Genomic DNA, 14185 nt, shown 5'->3' with positions numbered 1-14185 from the left:
AGCGGACATGGCCTGGTTTCACGCACAAGGGCAGACCTGAAAGGGATCTGATTTAACTTTCGTCTTCTTTTTTTGTTTTTCAAATTTCACTGCACAGGCCTCTGGGAGAGGCAGCAGGTCCACACAAGGCTGTGGCAGTGGCAGGGAAGTTCCTAGCTCTTCTGAGGGGCTGTAGATCCCGGGCAGCAGTGGGATAAACATTTAGAGGAGCGTGTAGCAGAGTGGTTGAGAGTGTGCCCCTGGAGGTGGATTCCTGGGCTCTCAACTGAGTTCAGTTGTGTAAAATTGGGGACTTGACCCAATCTTTGTTTCCTCACCTGTAAAATAGAAGAAAGATGATCTAGTTCATAGGGATTTTTGCAAGAATTACATACTTAATTCATATAAAGCAGTGGCTCTTCATAGAGAGGAGGGCAATTTTGTCCCCCAGGGGACATTTGGCCATGTCTGGAGACATCTTTTGGTTCTCCTAATGGGGTTGGGGGTCCCATGCTATTGACATCTAGTGGACAGAGGCCAAGGGTGCTGCTAAACATGCTACAATGCACCCAACAGACCCCACAGCAAAGAATTATCCAAAATGTCAGTAGCGCTGAGGCCGAGAATGGCTAAGACGTGGTATTGAGAGGAAATCCTGTCTTGTAGAAATTACTTAGTGTGAACGCTAATCAGTAAATATCAAGTAGGGATGACCATGTGTGGGGACAGAGCCCCAGAGAGTAGTTTACAGGCTCTCGGCCTCATGTGAAGGGGTGCTGGCTCTGGTGGTGAATGGCCATTGGCTGTGGCTGATTGGCCGTCGGCTGTGGCCGGTTAGCCAATTGGCCGCTGGTATAACTGCTGCAACTACGGAGGGCCAAGGAGAGTGGAAGAGGAAGGCCGAGGAGAGCGGAAGAGGAGAGCCGAGAGAGAGGAACAGAGTTGAGAGAGTGGAAGAGAGTCGTCGGTCGGTCGGTTGGCGAAAAGGGGACAGCAGGTCACGCGTCCGGTGGGCCCAGACTCCAGTGAGACCATAGTGGTATGACTCCCCTACCAATGGCTCCGTGGGTGTCCCTTTTCGGCCTCACCATATCCTGCATTCTTGTGTGGGGAGTGGGAGCAGAGACCCCGCCTGACGCCCTCCACGACAAATGGCGCAGCGAGCAGGGTCTCCCGCATGACACCATGCATTTGTCACCTAGAGCTTACCAAGTGCTCATGCCTGTTTTGACCAAGTGAAGGTGTGGGGACAAAGCCCCAGAAAGGAGTTTCCAGGCTCTTGGCCTCACGTGGAAAGGTGCTGGCTCAGGTAGTAAATGGCCATCAACTGTGATTGGATGGCCATCAGCTGTGGCTAGTTGGCCGTCAGCTGTAACCAGTGAGCCATTGGCCACTAATATAACTGCCGTGGCTACGCTAGCAAAAAAAATGGGGGCTAGCAAGAAGATGGTGGCTGAGCTAGCAAGAGCGGATTGCAGAGAGGTGGATGCTGCCAGTGAGACCATAGTGGCGTGACTCCCCTATCTATGGCTCTGTGGGTGTTCGTTTTTGGCCTCACCATAGCCTGCGTTCTTGTGCGGGGACCGGGACCAGAGACCCTGCAGGCCGCACTGCACGACAGAAGGGGACCGAGAAGAGTTTTTTTTATTTGTTTTCTGATTAAACCATACCCAAGACATTTCAGCTGTGAGAGGCAGCTGTCAGTTTCTTGTTTAGGTAATGCTTTCAATTTCACAATCAAGAAAAATAAGTGACTTTCAATCATAAAGATGCGGCTCTTTTGGTTTGAAGAGTTTGGAAGATGTTCATTTATGTTTTCTTAGTGGATAAGTGGATAATTACAGGGAAAACTTCAAGGCCCAAAGTTTTAGGAATATTTTGCGGGCAGGCAGGAAGCATGGGACTCTTAGGGGTATGTTGCCCCTGGGAAATTGACCTTGGGACACTGACCATTAAGTCTCTTTCTGGTAAACCTTCAGAATTTGGGGGGCATTGACACTTGCATCTGTGGGAAGGCAGGACAATCTGTGTCCTTTCCCTGTGAACATCTGTGGAGGCAGCATCACAAACGCTCAGGTGGGTGCATTTCGGTGCTCTCAATTGGTTGGTTGCATGTAACAGGTTTGCATCTTACCTTTAACACAAAGACCCTCCTCTCTGTGCTGGGGCTTTGCAGAAAAGCTCCAGTTGAACACTAGATGCCACTGTTGACTCACTCTGCTGTCTGTTAGCGTCAAGATTTCCAGAATATATACACCAAGGTCTATTAAATTTTTCTCTCATTTAATGATTGATATAGAGGTGTGTGTGTGTGTGTGTGTGTGTGTGTGTGTGTGTGTGTGTGTGAGTGTGTGTGTGAAAGATAAATTTCAGATATTGCCTTTTTCTAGAGAACATTTGACAATTGGCAAAAAATGGAAAGTGAAGAGGCATGAATGTTTCTTAAAGGAGTAAGGTCAACTGACTTCCACGAGAGGTTTGTAAATAAAATCATTTTGTAGCTCTGAGTTTCTGCCTGGGAAAAGACTCAAGTTACCCTCAGGCCTACTTGTTTCCCTAGTTCTGAGGCATACCAGGTTTTTATCATCTTTGGCATTTATTTGAATATTATAATGATATATGCCTAACGGTTGCCTTTATTTCTCAATAGGTCAAGTTGTTGGTGTCATTAGGTTTTTTTTTTCTTTTCTTTTTCTTTTACAAACTATTTTTAAGAGGAGTTTCAGGTTCACAGAAAAATTTAGCAGAAGGTACAGAGCTTTTCCGTTACTGCCTACCCCGACACATGCACAGCCTCCCCCATTATCAACAGCCCCCACCAGAGTGGTACATTCACTACAATCAAGGAACCTCCACGGACACATCATTATCCAAAGCCCGTAGTTTACATAACAGTGTTGTATATTCTGTAGGTTTGTATAATGAATATATTCACAATTACAGTGTCATATAGAATAGTTTCGCTGCCCTAAAGCTCCTCTGTGCTTCACCTGTTCAGCCTTTCCTCTTCTTGAACCCCTGACAACCTCCAATTTTTTTTTTTCACTGTCTCTGTAGTTTTCTCTCTATTACTGTTTTTTTACTTAAAACAAACAAACAAAAACCCAAAGCTTTTTACTTTGAAAAAGTTTTAACGGAAAAGTAAAAAGATTAGCATAGTGAACTCCATGAATCTGTCCCATCACTTTAAAAATTACCAAATTTTATATAATCATGTACTTAATCTTCTTCTTAGGTAGGTTTTAGCATCTTCATTTTATAGAGTGAAATTGAGAATCAGAGAGACTAAGCAACTGCCCAAATCGATACAGCTAATTGATGGTTTCATCTGATTTAAACCCATTATTTTTCTTTCTTTCTTTCTTTTTTTTTTTACAAAAAGTGTTTCTATGACACTACTTCCCTTTTTTTGTTAACCATTTATTATTATTATTATTTTTTAATTGGGGTATATTAGGGAACAGTGTTGTTTCTCCAGGGCCCATCAACTCCAAGTTGTTGTCCTTCAATCTAATTGTGGAGGGTGTAGCTCAGCTCCCAGTCCAGTCACCGTTTTCAACCTTTAGCTGTAAGGGGTGCAGCCCACCATTCCATGTGGGAATTGAACCAGCAACCTTGTTGTTAAGAGCGCGCACTCTAACCAACTGAACCATCCGGCCTCCCCTCTGGCAGTTTGTGGTCGTCAGTCTAGTTTGGAGGGTGCAGCTCACTGGCCCGTGTGGGAGTCGAACTTGCAACCCTGTTGTTCACAGCTTGTACTCTAAGCAGCTGAGCCATCCAGCCGCCCCCTCTGTGACACTACTTTTCAGTTTGATTTCTACCAAATCTGTGTGCATATCGAAATAGCTCGATTCTCTTTTGAAGACCAGCTCTACACATGCAGTTTGAAAGCTTTTAAAATACATTTGCAGGAATCTTCTAAATAGAACAGTTTATTGTTAGATTTAGTTATAGCTAGATTTATAATAGCTGTGTATGTTGTAAATGTGTGTGTATTTAGACATCCTATTCTACAAAGGAATTCAATCGATGTACAAATATATTTACGATAGCTTGGAAGCTATAAACTGGCACACAATAGGATGTTGCCAACGTCAAAGACAGTACAAGGTTCTTTCCAGCTTGCATTTCCAACCTGGAAGCACCCTGCTAAGAATTTCCCTAGACATCTCACTACATTCAGAGAACACAAATTATTTTCAGACAAGCTGCGCTAACTCTTATGCTTTATAATCAGTCATCTTACACCTTCAAAACTATCTACTACTCCTTGCTTTTATTAAAGTCTCTAATCCTTCCTATATCAACCCCAGAAAACCCCTCACACCAACCATGGCGAGCTGGTTTCCCTTCACCTAGGGTGCGGGCTGAGATGCCGCTTTATAAAACTTCTCAGGTTCTTTTAGCCATTATTATTATTATTATTATTATTATTATTATTATTATTATTATTTTAGCAAACAGAGTGCTTAAGGAACATGATCCAATTAAGACCAATATAAGATTCTCTATGATCTGTTGATGGGTAGTTAGGGGCACTTCTCACAAAAGGCAGATCACTAAAAGTTACTTGAAAACATAGAAATTACAAATAACGTTCGAGAGTCTTGCTCCATTTCAGTACTCAAAATCCCCCTGTCCTTTCAGAAGAATTATGGCTCTGACTTGGAGACATCTCTCTATATATCCTTCCATGACTACGTGCTCAGAGCATTTATCATATTGCATTGAAATACATGCTTACACAACCGTTGCTCCCAGAGAAGACCTCCTTCCTCTAGGACAACACCAAATCCTGGCTATCTTTGTGCCCCTGTGACCTGATCTCTTCGCAGTACCTCGCCTAAAGCAGTGTTTTCCAACCTTGACTTCATGTCAGAATGCCTTTGGACTTACAACTGTAGAGATCTCTAGACCTCCCTGCAGAATTCCTGAATCAGAAATTTGAGACAGCAAAGTCCAGCATAGTTCAACATGGTGGAGGGATGAAAAACAAGGACTTGGCAGTCTTAGATCTGAATTCTCCAGGACATCTGCCCCACGAACCCGTTTCCCCCATTACGTATTCCTTGCTTCTCATTTAATTGAAGTATGAGCAAACTTTTTCACTGATATCTCCAAACAACTGATTCTATTATACTCAGTATTCTTTTTCTGCCATGGTAAGAATTTTGGAAGAATATACATGAATTACTAGCCTCGTTGAGTCATAACTTGGGAAAAGTGACTCAACGACTCCGAGACATTTGGTTTTAGAAAACGATCCAACTTTTGGATGGAGAACCATACTCAGAAGAAAAATGCCTCTTTAATTTATGTGCTCTACATACAAAGCAGAACAAATTTACAAGTATCTCTTTAGAATTATGTGTGAGGGAAATCACAAAATGTTGAATTCAAACTGGGATAATAAGTGCGGAAATTAATTACACCATACCCAATATTATAAATTTAAGTTCCATAAAATGTTACTGATAATCTATTTGTTTTACATGTTATTGTTTTAGTTCGGTAAATATAAAAATCATTGTAAAGTCCTCCATAGTTTCACTAGAATCCTAGAATCCTGCTTTTTCCAGGATCATTAATATATTTTTTTTAACTGGGAAAGTTTTCAGAACGTAGCTCCTGTTCAGTCTCTTTTGCTGGATCCCCCTCTACTCAATCTCACAATGTAGGGATTTCTACAGGATTTCATTAAAAACAAATGTTTATATTAATTATTAATATATTATAAAGAAAACATTAAACTTAGTTTCTAATAGGAAAGACAAGAGTAGACAAATAAACAAGTAAGTACAAATTGCAATAACAACTATAAAAATGAACACTGGGGTGAGATACAGTGAAACTGGATGAGACCTCTCTTCGGAGAGCTGTCAGGGGCATCTTCTCTGAGAGGGGACATTTCAGTTGAGACCTAAAGGACGAGTGACAGCCAATTAAGCAAATATTTGAAGGAAGACTATTCCAGTGGGAGGGAACAGCAGTGCAAAAGCCTGGAGGTGATAAAATGTTTGGCATAAACGAAGGACAGAAGAGGGAGCAGCGCCCCGAGAGCATCGTAGGGGGTGGAATGCTGAGGACATAGGGAAAGTGGATGTTGTGTCTTTGCAATGGGAAAAAGACTGAAGGAGTTTGCACCAGGGAGAGAGCCATGATCAGAATTCTTTTAAGACAACCACTCTTGCAATTTATAGGGAATGGGTTGGAGGATTACAAGAGTGGAAGCAAGACCAGTTAGAAGTGAAAGAGGATGGTGGTTTGGATTAGGGTACAGGGGGTGAGGATGAGGACAAATGGGCAAAGTTTGAGGTATATTTTGGAGATGTAATGGACAGTAGTTGCTGATGGATTTTGATTTTGGAGGTGGTACAGGAAAAGGAGAAATCAAGGATCACTCATAGCTTTCTAGCTGTGCAAGAGTGTGGTACCATTTGCTGAGATAAGGAAGACTGGAAGAAGGGACTGGATTAGTTTTGATAGAGCACCAAGATTTTTCCCCCTCAATAATTAAGGAATTCATTTTGTTTCTAAACACATATAGAATATTGGTTTTTTCACGACAGCTTTGTTGAAGTATAATTCATATATTGTACAATTTACCCATTTAAAGTGTATAATTCAATGGATTTTAGCATACTCACAGAGTTGTGCAACTATCACCATAATCAATTTTAGAGTATTTTCATTACTCCAGAAGAAACTCTGTACCCTTTAGCAGTCATTCGTTTCTTCACACCTGCCCCTGCTCCTCTATCCCAAACTCTAGGTAACCACTAATATAGTTTCTGTCACTAGAGATTTATGTATTCTGATCATTTAGTATAAGTGGAATCATACAATATGTAGCCTTTTGGGTTTGACTTCTTTCACTTAGAATAATATTTTCAAAGTTCATTCATACTGTAGCATGTACCAGTATTTCACTTTTTTATTGTTGAATAAAATTCCATTGTATGGATATATCACATTTTATTTTCCCATTCATCAGTCACTTGGGTTGTTTTTTCATTTTGGCAATGATGTATAATGCTGCTATGAACACTTGTGTACAAATTTTTGTGTGGCTATCCAAGTTTTGTTTAAATTTGTGAAATTTGCAGTGTTTATGGGACAGCCAAGTGGAAGCGCCAAGTTGCTGCCATGGTTTCCTGCTTTCTTCTTCTAGCTGACCTTTTGACCTTTGTCATTGCATTGAGGAGACTCCATTCTACTCTAAACCAAGCAACCTGAATCATTAGATCATCATCTCAGGTCTCTTTCTTTCTGTATCCACACTGCTAACTATTTTGAGAGGAAGTATCTTGCAGTTAGTCAGTTGGTGGGCATTTCATGTAGGAGTTGGCTCACACTTTTGTTCCTTTCCTGGGGGAACTTTCTGGACGAAGACGGGCGTGCAGCCCACCACGTATGCATGTGGGGCAAGGCATGTGGGGAGGAGAAGCTGCAGTCAGTGAGGCAGTCCTGGGTGGGAATCCCAGCAAATGGCTTAAACTTTCTGACCCTTATCTTTAAAATGGCAACATCCAGTAGCATTTTTCTCACTGAGCTGTTGTTAGGAGTAAATAAGATAATGCTGAGCATCTGCCAACACAGAGTAATTTCTCAATAACTGATTTTATTATTATTATGCAGCCACTTCTCCCGGGGCTACTGGTAACATAACATGGATTTTCTCTCTGTTCAGTCTGGCCATTACCAACTCTGCTTACTATCACTTTTTCTATCAATAATACGTGCACAATAATACATACTTCATAGGACATTATAAAGATGAAATGAGATAAGAACTGGAAAGGACTTGGCATAAGATATATCACCAAGAAATAATATATCTTTGGTGAGTATATATTTTTGGGCACTGTGAGACCACTGTTTTTGTCCTAGGAATACAGCAACGAATGGAATCCAGTCCTTGCCCTTGTGAAATCTACATAGTCACCATCATCACTGTTATTACAAATCTAGTCTGGGTTGCCATGCACAAAGGGGAAAAGAGAACTAGGTGTGTCTTAGATGATCCCTAAGAAGGTACACTGACCATATTTCTGCTTTACCTGGAAAATCAGCCTCACAGCCTTTGATCTGTTCTCCGTCCTAGGAGCAGACAAACACAAACCTTTAAAGAACTCAAAATGTTCTGATCAGATCCTGTTGACTCCCTCCCTCGGCCTTTTCCATGGTTGTTGTACAGGTCCCTGAAGAGTCCCACTGCACTCAAAGCTGCCTGCTCACAGCCCACGGCATTGAATTTTGCTCTGTGTATACGGTTTTAAGTCAAATCACCTGCAAACTTGCAAATTGTTATTGATTTCCTCAACTGTTTACTAATGTGGCAGCGACTGTGACTGGTGCTTTAATATTTTTTTCAAAGCCCATTTATTTTGCAAGTGCAGTTCTAAAGTGCTCAGGGAGATTCCCAAGTGGTAGCCGCTAATAAACGTGTGTGCTGGATGGCTTATCAGAAGATGGCAGCAGAGACACATTTGGTAGGTCTCTACCGAGGGAACCTGGACCTTTTCGGCAGGGTTTCTCATATTGGCCCAGTATTCAAAAACTGAATTTGTTGTTGCTCTTGTGTTTTTGTTCATATAAACACCACAGATAATCCCACAAATAGGGCATTTTGAAGAACCCATTTGGAAAAGAGAATGAGATTGTTTGTGGATAGGGTGTTCCATCCCTTTATAATCGCTCAGTAAATTGTTGCTGATGGACTACGGAAGTAGATTAAAAGTGATTAATGAGAAGCAAAGTGATGGCTCTTACCTCATTGAGACTTTTAATAGAGCATTTTAAGCATATTCATAGGTTTGTTAGCAATGGATAACGTGACATCACAATAGACTTGCAGGAAGAGGATAGATGTGAAAGTTGATTTTATTTGAATCCAGGTATTAAGATGCTTGTCCTGGATTGTTTTTGTCACCTCTTCAAGGGTTATTGGAGTAGAGCTCTACTGCCCTTGCAGGAAACAAACACCCTGTACCATCCCTACCGCCTTTTTCCTGGGTCCTTGAGAAAACGTCTGTTTATGCCACACAGTTCATTGCCTGGCCCTTGGTGCCTTCTGTGGATTTCCTAGACAGTTTGACGGGGGACAGGCCAATCCATAGGTACTTTGAAATCCACGACAGGGGTCGATTTTCCAGCTTCAGCTTTGCCATAACGCAAAAAGGGGTTTTAAAAACAGAACAAGAGTACACACTGTTGTGATGAAGTGGAATGTTGGCGCTGGAAAGGGAGTGCAGTGAACATATGGTTCTGCTCCAGTAAATGGCTGAGTCTCCCGTGCACGTGCGTTTGCACATAGTACTAGCTACACAATTTGCAGGCCCAGAGTAAAATGAAATGTCAGGTCTCTTGTTCAAAATTATTAAGAATTTCAAGATGGCAACAGTAGAGGATTGTCAAGTGCAGGGACTCCTCTGAGTGGGGGGCCCTTTGGATCTGCTTATGCTCAGGTTTCACAGGCATGAAGCCAACCGTGCGTGTGCGTGTGTGTGTGTGTGTGTGTGTGTGAGAGAGAGAGAGAGAGAGAGAGACAGAGAGAGAGAGACAGAGAGAGAGAGACAGAGAGAGAGAGACAGAGAGAGAGAGAGATACAGAGACAGAGATAGAAAGAGAGAGAAGAAATTTTAAAAAAAAATTCTCCGTTCACCTCTTAGCCTCTTTAAGGCAGGGCTTTTCCATCTCCTCAGTACTGACACATGGACCAGGTCACTCTTTGTTGTGGGGGCTGTTGTGTAGGGTGATTACCTGCATCCTCTTTGTTGTCTACCCACGAGGACAGTGGCCGCTCCCACCCCCTGCTGTGACCATCAAAAGCATCTTTGGACATTGCCAAATGTTTCCTTGTTGGGCAAAAACCCCTCAGTTGAGAATAACTGGGTAAGGTAAGGTTTTACACTCCCCCAGAGAGCTTCATGGGCTTCTTTTTCTCCTTTTTCCATTTTTTCCTACCCGAGCATGAAGGAAAATATGAGATGCACTTTTAGACCTGTGCCTGATGGGTGCAGAATACCAAACATTCAGTCAGGCTGACCTGGCTTTGGAGACTCCTGCAGGGTTTAAGGCACACCCTCGTTCTGCATATGCAGAATTTGTCCTGCTTGCCTTGGGTAGATATACATTTCAGAGTGTCTGTTCTCTGAGCCCTGAAATGTATCCTTTAATCTTTGACTCAAAAAAGCCCTAGTCTCTGGGAGGAGACACCAAAGGCCTACTCCTGACAGGCAGGGAGAGGGCTGTTTGGATTGCTAATTTGTTTTCACTCCTTGGTCTGTTTTTCCTTCATGCTGATGTTCCTCTTTAGACTCTGAGTATGAATAATTCTGCCTAGCCTGAGGGAAGAAGCAGGAGGCCTGCTTGTAGGGTTGTTTGTACTCTAATGAAATAGAAAGTTGAAAAGCCTAGCGAAGCCTGAGCAGTTGGAAAGGAAGGGAGGTCTAAAATGTGCTTTAAAAATTACTCATAAAACATGACAAACTCTGGAAGCCTCTTGGAGGTCAAGGAAATAAACTGCCCGTTCACTTTAGAAAGGCACCCCAAAGCAGAACTGCCCCCCACCAGATGTTGAGTCTCAGTGCAGAGTGTCCCAATCACTTAAAAGCCCTTCAAGATGATATTAATAGTTTCCTTAACCCCATATTTCATGAATTGTCATCTTGAAAGCCAACTAAACATTGACATTTTCTGGGTTGTGAGTAGTAATTTGATAACTAACCATCTGAGATAACTGATCTCTACTATTTTGTGTTCAGATAGATTCTTTTTGTCTGGAGAGGGTTGGGTTTGTTCAAATTTAAGGCTAAAGGAGGCCAGGACCCTAGGTTTGAATGCTGTACTGAGACTTTAGTTGCGTTACTTAGGCACAGACTGGATATCTTCAACATGACAGTCATTCTGAAAATGTACAGGCTTATTAAGTGCTGCATGGCTACAATGTGTTCTAACTATTCATTTACCTGGAAGCCATCATCTCAACGCTGTGAGCTCCTTGAGCTCTATGAATCTCCAGCAAATAGAACAATGCCTAGCATGTAGCAAATGCTCAATTAATGCTCCACAGAACTGGTTGAGAGCCATGAAACAGGATAAAAGAAGATTGTGGATCAGGAGAAACCATCCTTATCATTGGAAAGAGAAATTAGCAACAGGCCATTTTAATAGGAAAAGGAAGGCAGTACAGAGTGGCAGAATGGCGTGTTAGGTCCTTCCTTTCCACCTGCTTTCTTGGAGGGGATCTTTGACAATTGGAATTAGTATAACACAGTGGAGAAATGGTCTGATGAGTCACTGTTACTAGCAATAGACAAGTTCACTTATTTTTCCATAACTATAATATGCTGAGGAAACAGAAGAATCAGAATATTCTTCTCTCTTCCCTTCAGACGGAACTGGCTGGTTGAGAGCCTGTCATGGGGGTAAATGACTAAAAAGACTGAGCAGGCATTAGGGGTGCACCTGAAAGAGAACCAGGTAGAGACCAGAGAGGAGGGGCTCTTCGATGCCTACCAGAAGTGAACTCCAACGATTCTTCCGTAAGAAAAGTAAAGAACAGTGTTTACTGTCCTCTGCATTCCTTGTGTTAAAGGATAATTTTCAAGATAAAATATAATCATGAATCTCGGATATAAAATGAACTCATGTTAGCGACACTATTTAAATCATTAATTAATGAGGGAAGTAGTAAGATGTTACAACTGGGTCAAAAAAGAATTCAAAGAACCAGCAATAACAGAGCAATAGATTTACAAATATGCAAAACTGGGCTCATTCCACAGCAGGGGAGGAAAATCAATGGTATTTTCTGGGAAAAATTCATTTGCATATCTCTGGACAAGAAGCATTTGCATTACTGTTATTTACAATTTACAGAGTTGTAAATAAAGTAGCTCAAAGTCCATAAAAGGTCTCATGGAGTCAAGTACCCAGGAAGATGACATTTAGACAATGCCTAGTTTTTCACTGAAGACAACTTCTAATCATTTTGTTCTATTTCAAAGGCTTTTACAATTTTTCCTACACCTATGTAAGTTTGATTGTCCAATAGTAATGTTTTATATTGGGAAATAGACTGTACCCTCAGGAAAAGAAACTGACCCATAAATTCTGCTTGAAACAACTTCAAGAAGCCAGGGTGAAACGTCTGTGGTAGCATTTCAGATGGGTGGGGAAGAGTGAGAAAGAGGTAGTTGGGGTGGGCATATACCTTCCAAAAGATGACAGTTGCAACTAAGCTTTAGACCACGTGTTATTAACCTAAGTTTTATCTTATTTAGCCTCTGTCTTACCTTGAGCTACATCCTGTGGGCACATGACAATCCTGAAAGGTTACAACTTAGAGATCTTTTAAAAGCAGAAAAGTATAGCGTCGTCCTTCCACAATTCTTGGAGTGCTCGTGTGGGGTTGACGCTGCTAGATATTAGGGGAAGAAGTATCATTAGAACAGTCCATACTATGATTTGAAGGTGGGAAGGACTTGGATATGGGGTGGGGAGGGAGGAGAACCTTCTAAGTGAATGGGACATTATGAGGGGAGGATGCTAAAAAAACCTATACAGCAATGGCGTTCTGAGAACATGCTGTTTCCCCTTTCATCAGAGCATTCTCACAAAGATGGAAAGAGATACAACATCTGAAGGCAGCTCTGACTGGTTTTTGTTGACTTCATAACTCAGACCAAAAGAGAACATTTGAAGTTGAGTGGTAAAAATAGGAAAGGAATCTATGCTTTTTAAAGATGGAGACATAGATATTGGCTGGGGAAAGCAATGCTCCTGAAGTGGCCTGGCATTTCTGAGTCATGGAATCATGGTTCCCATTAATAGTAATGTACAAAGTCAAACTCCAGACATGAGGTTGAAAGGTGACCCTTGAGAATTTACCTTTTTATGAGGAATTTAGCACAAGCCATCCTTTTGAATCACAAATCTCTGTCTGCTTACTCATTTTCCCCCCTTTCTCCAATAGGCAAACATAGGTCAAGAGCTTTCATTCTCTTATACTTGAATTTTTGAAAATCCAGTGTGAATAATAGTAGTTAACTCCAGGTCTTAATGCCATAGAACTTGAACAAGTTAGTCGGAAGTAAAAGAGGGCAGCGGACACAACTTACTTTTAAAGCCGTTAAAACTCTCTTTAACACAAAGTGTGGCTAAATTATGTTTGTGCATTAGAAATAGTTTAAAAGCCAGACATAATCTGTGGTTATAACTAATTTTCATAATTTTAGCTTTAATTCAGAAGAGCTGGGGTTTTTGGATTGGTTTAGGATCTTCCTCTTGCTATTAATTTAAAATATGAAGTGAAACTATGGACTTGATCTCCTTCTGAGTAAACATACAGACAAAAGTATGTCTGTGAAACCTGAGAGCATTTGAGGATTTTTTTTCTTATGTGAATAGTTAGGACAATAACAAGGTTAAGCCAAAACAGAGAATTACTTCTTACTGTATTATATTTCTATCAAGTCCAACATCTCAAAAAGAAGTTGGTGCTGCACCATTAATTTAAAAATAGGTCATCTGTGAATTAATAGAACATAACACCCCAAATTCTCAGCTGAATTAAATACATAACCCAGTCAGGGCCCATGGTAGATACAAATGTCTAGTTTAGATATCCCAAGTTACCAAGAGTGATTACTGAGTCAGGGGAAAAGGGCAGAGTTTGACACATAGCGTGATTTATAAGTCCCTGCTTCATGGAAAAAAATCAGGCTAAAATCAATTCAGATTTTACTTGCATTATGTTCTCTTTCCAACTGCATGAGCCTTCAGGAAGTCAGTGTATTAGGTGTGTAAAGATATAAATTCACGTCGTGTGCTTGGAAATCTTTCTAATCCCATAAGTGAGTCTTGATAGCACATGAACAAGAGTGAGGAGGGCAAATGAGGCGGTCTCCTTTTCTTGATCAATGCCAGAAGCTGAAGTAAGACGCGAGAGTGGATTATTGAAAGTGTCTTAGCATTCTAAGATTGTTTGGCACCCAGAGAAAGCGTGAGTTATGGTTTTTGAGAATTACGTATTTGGATGTACTACACCTACAGGACAGTGGGAAAGAAAGGCTTGTGAGAAAAACAGAGACAGAGAGAAGGGACTCCTTTCCTCCATGCTTGCTCCTTCACAGGCTACCTGGCACAGGCCAGGTCCTCAGCTGTCATTGCTTCTCAAGTCCTCTGCTGCTTGTACAAGAGA

This window comes from Rhinolophus sinicus, chromosome 17 (genome assembly GCF_057876585.1).
Source record: "Rhinolophus sinicus isolate RSI-liver-muscle chromosome 17, RSI-T2T, whole genome shotgun sequence".
NCBI lineage: Eukaryota > Metazoa > Chordata > Mammalia > Chiroptera > Rhinolophidae > Rhinolophus > Rhinolophus sinicus.
This window is presented reverse-complemented; position numbering follows the sequence as displayed.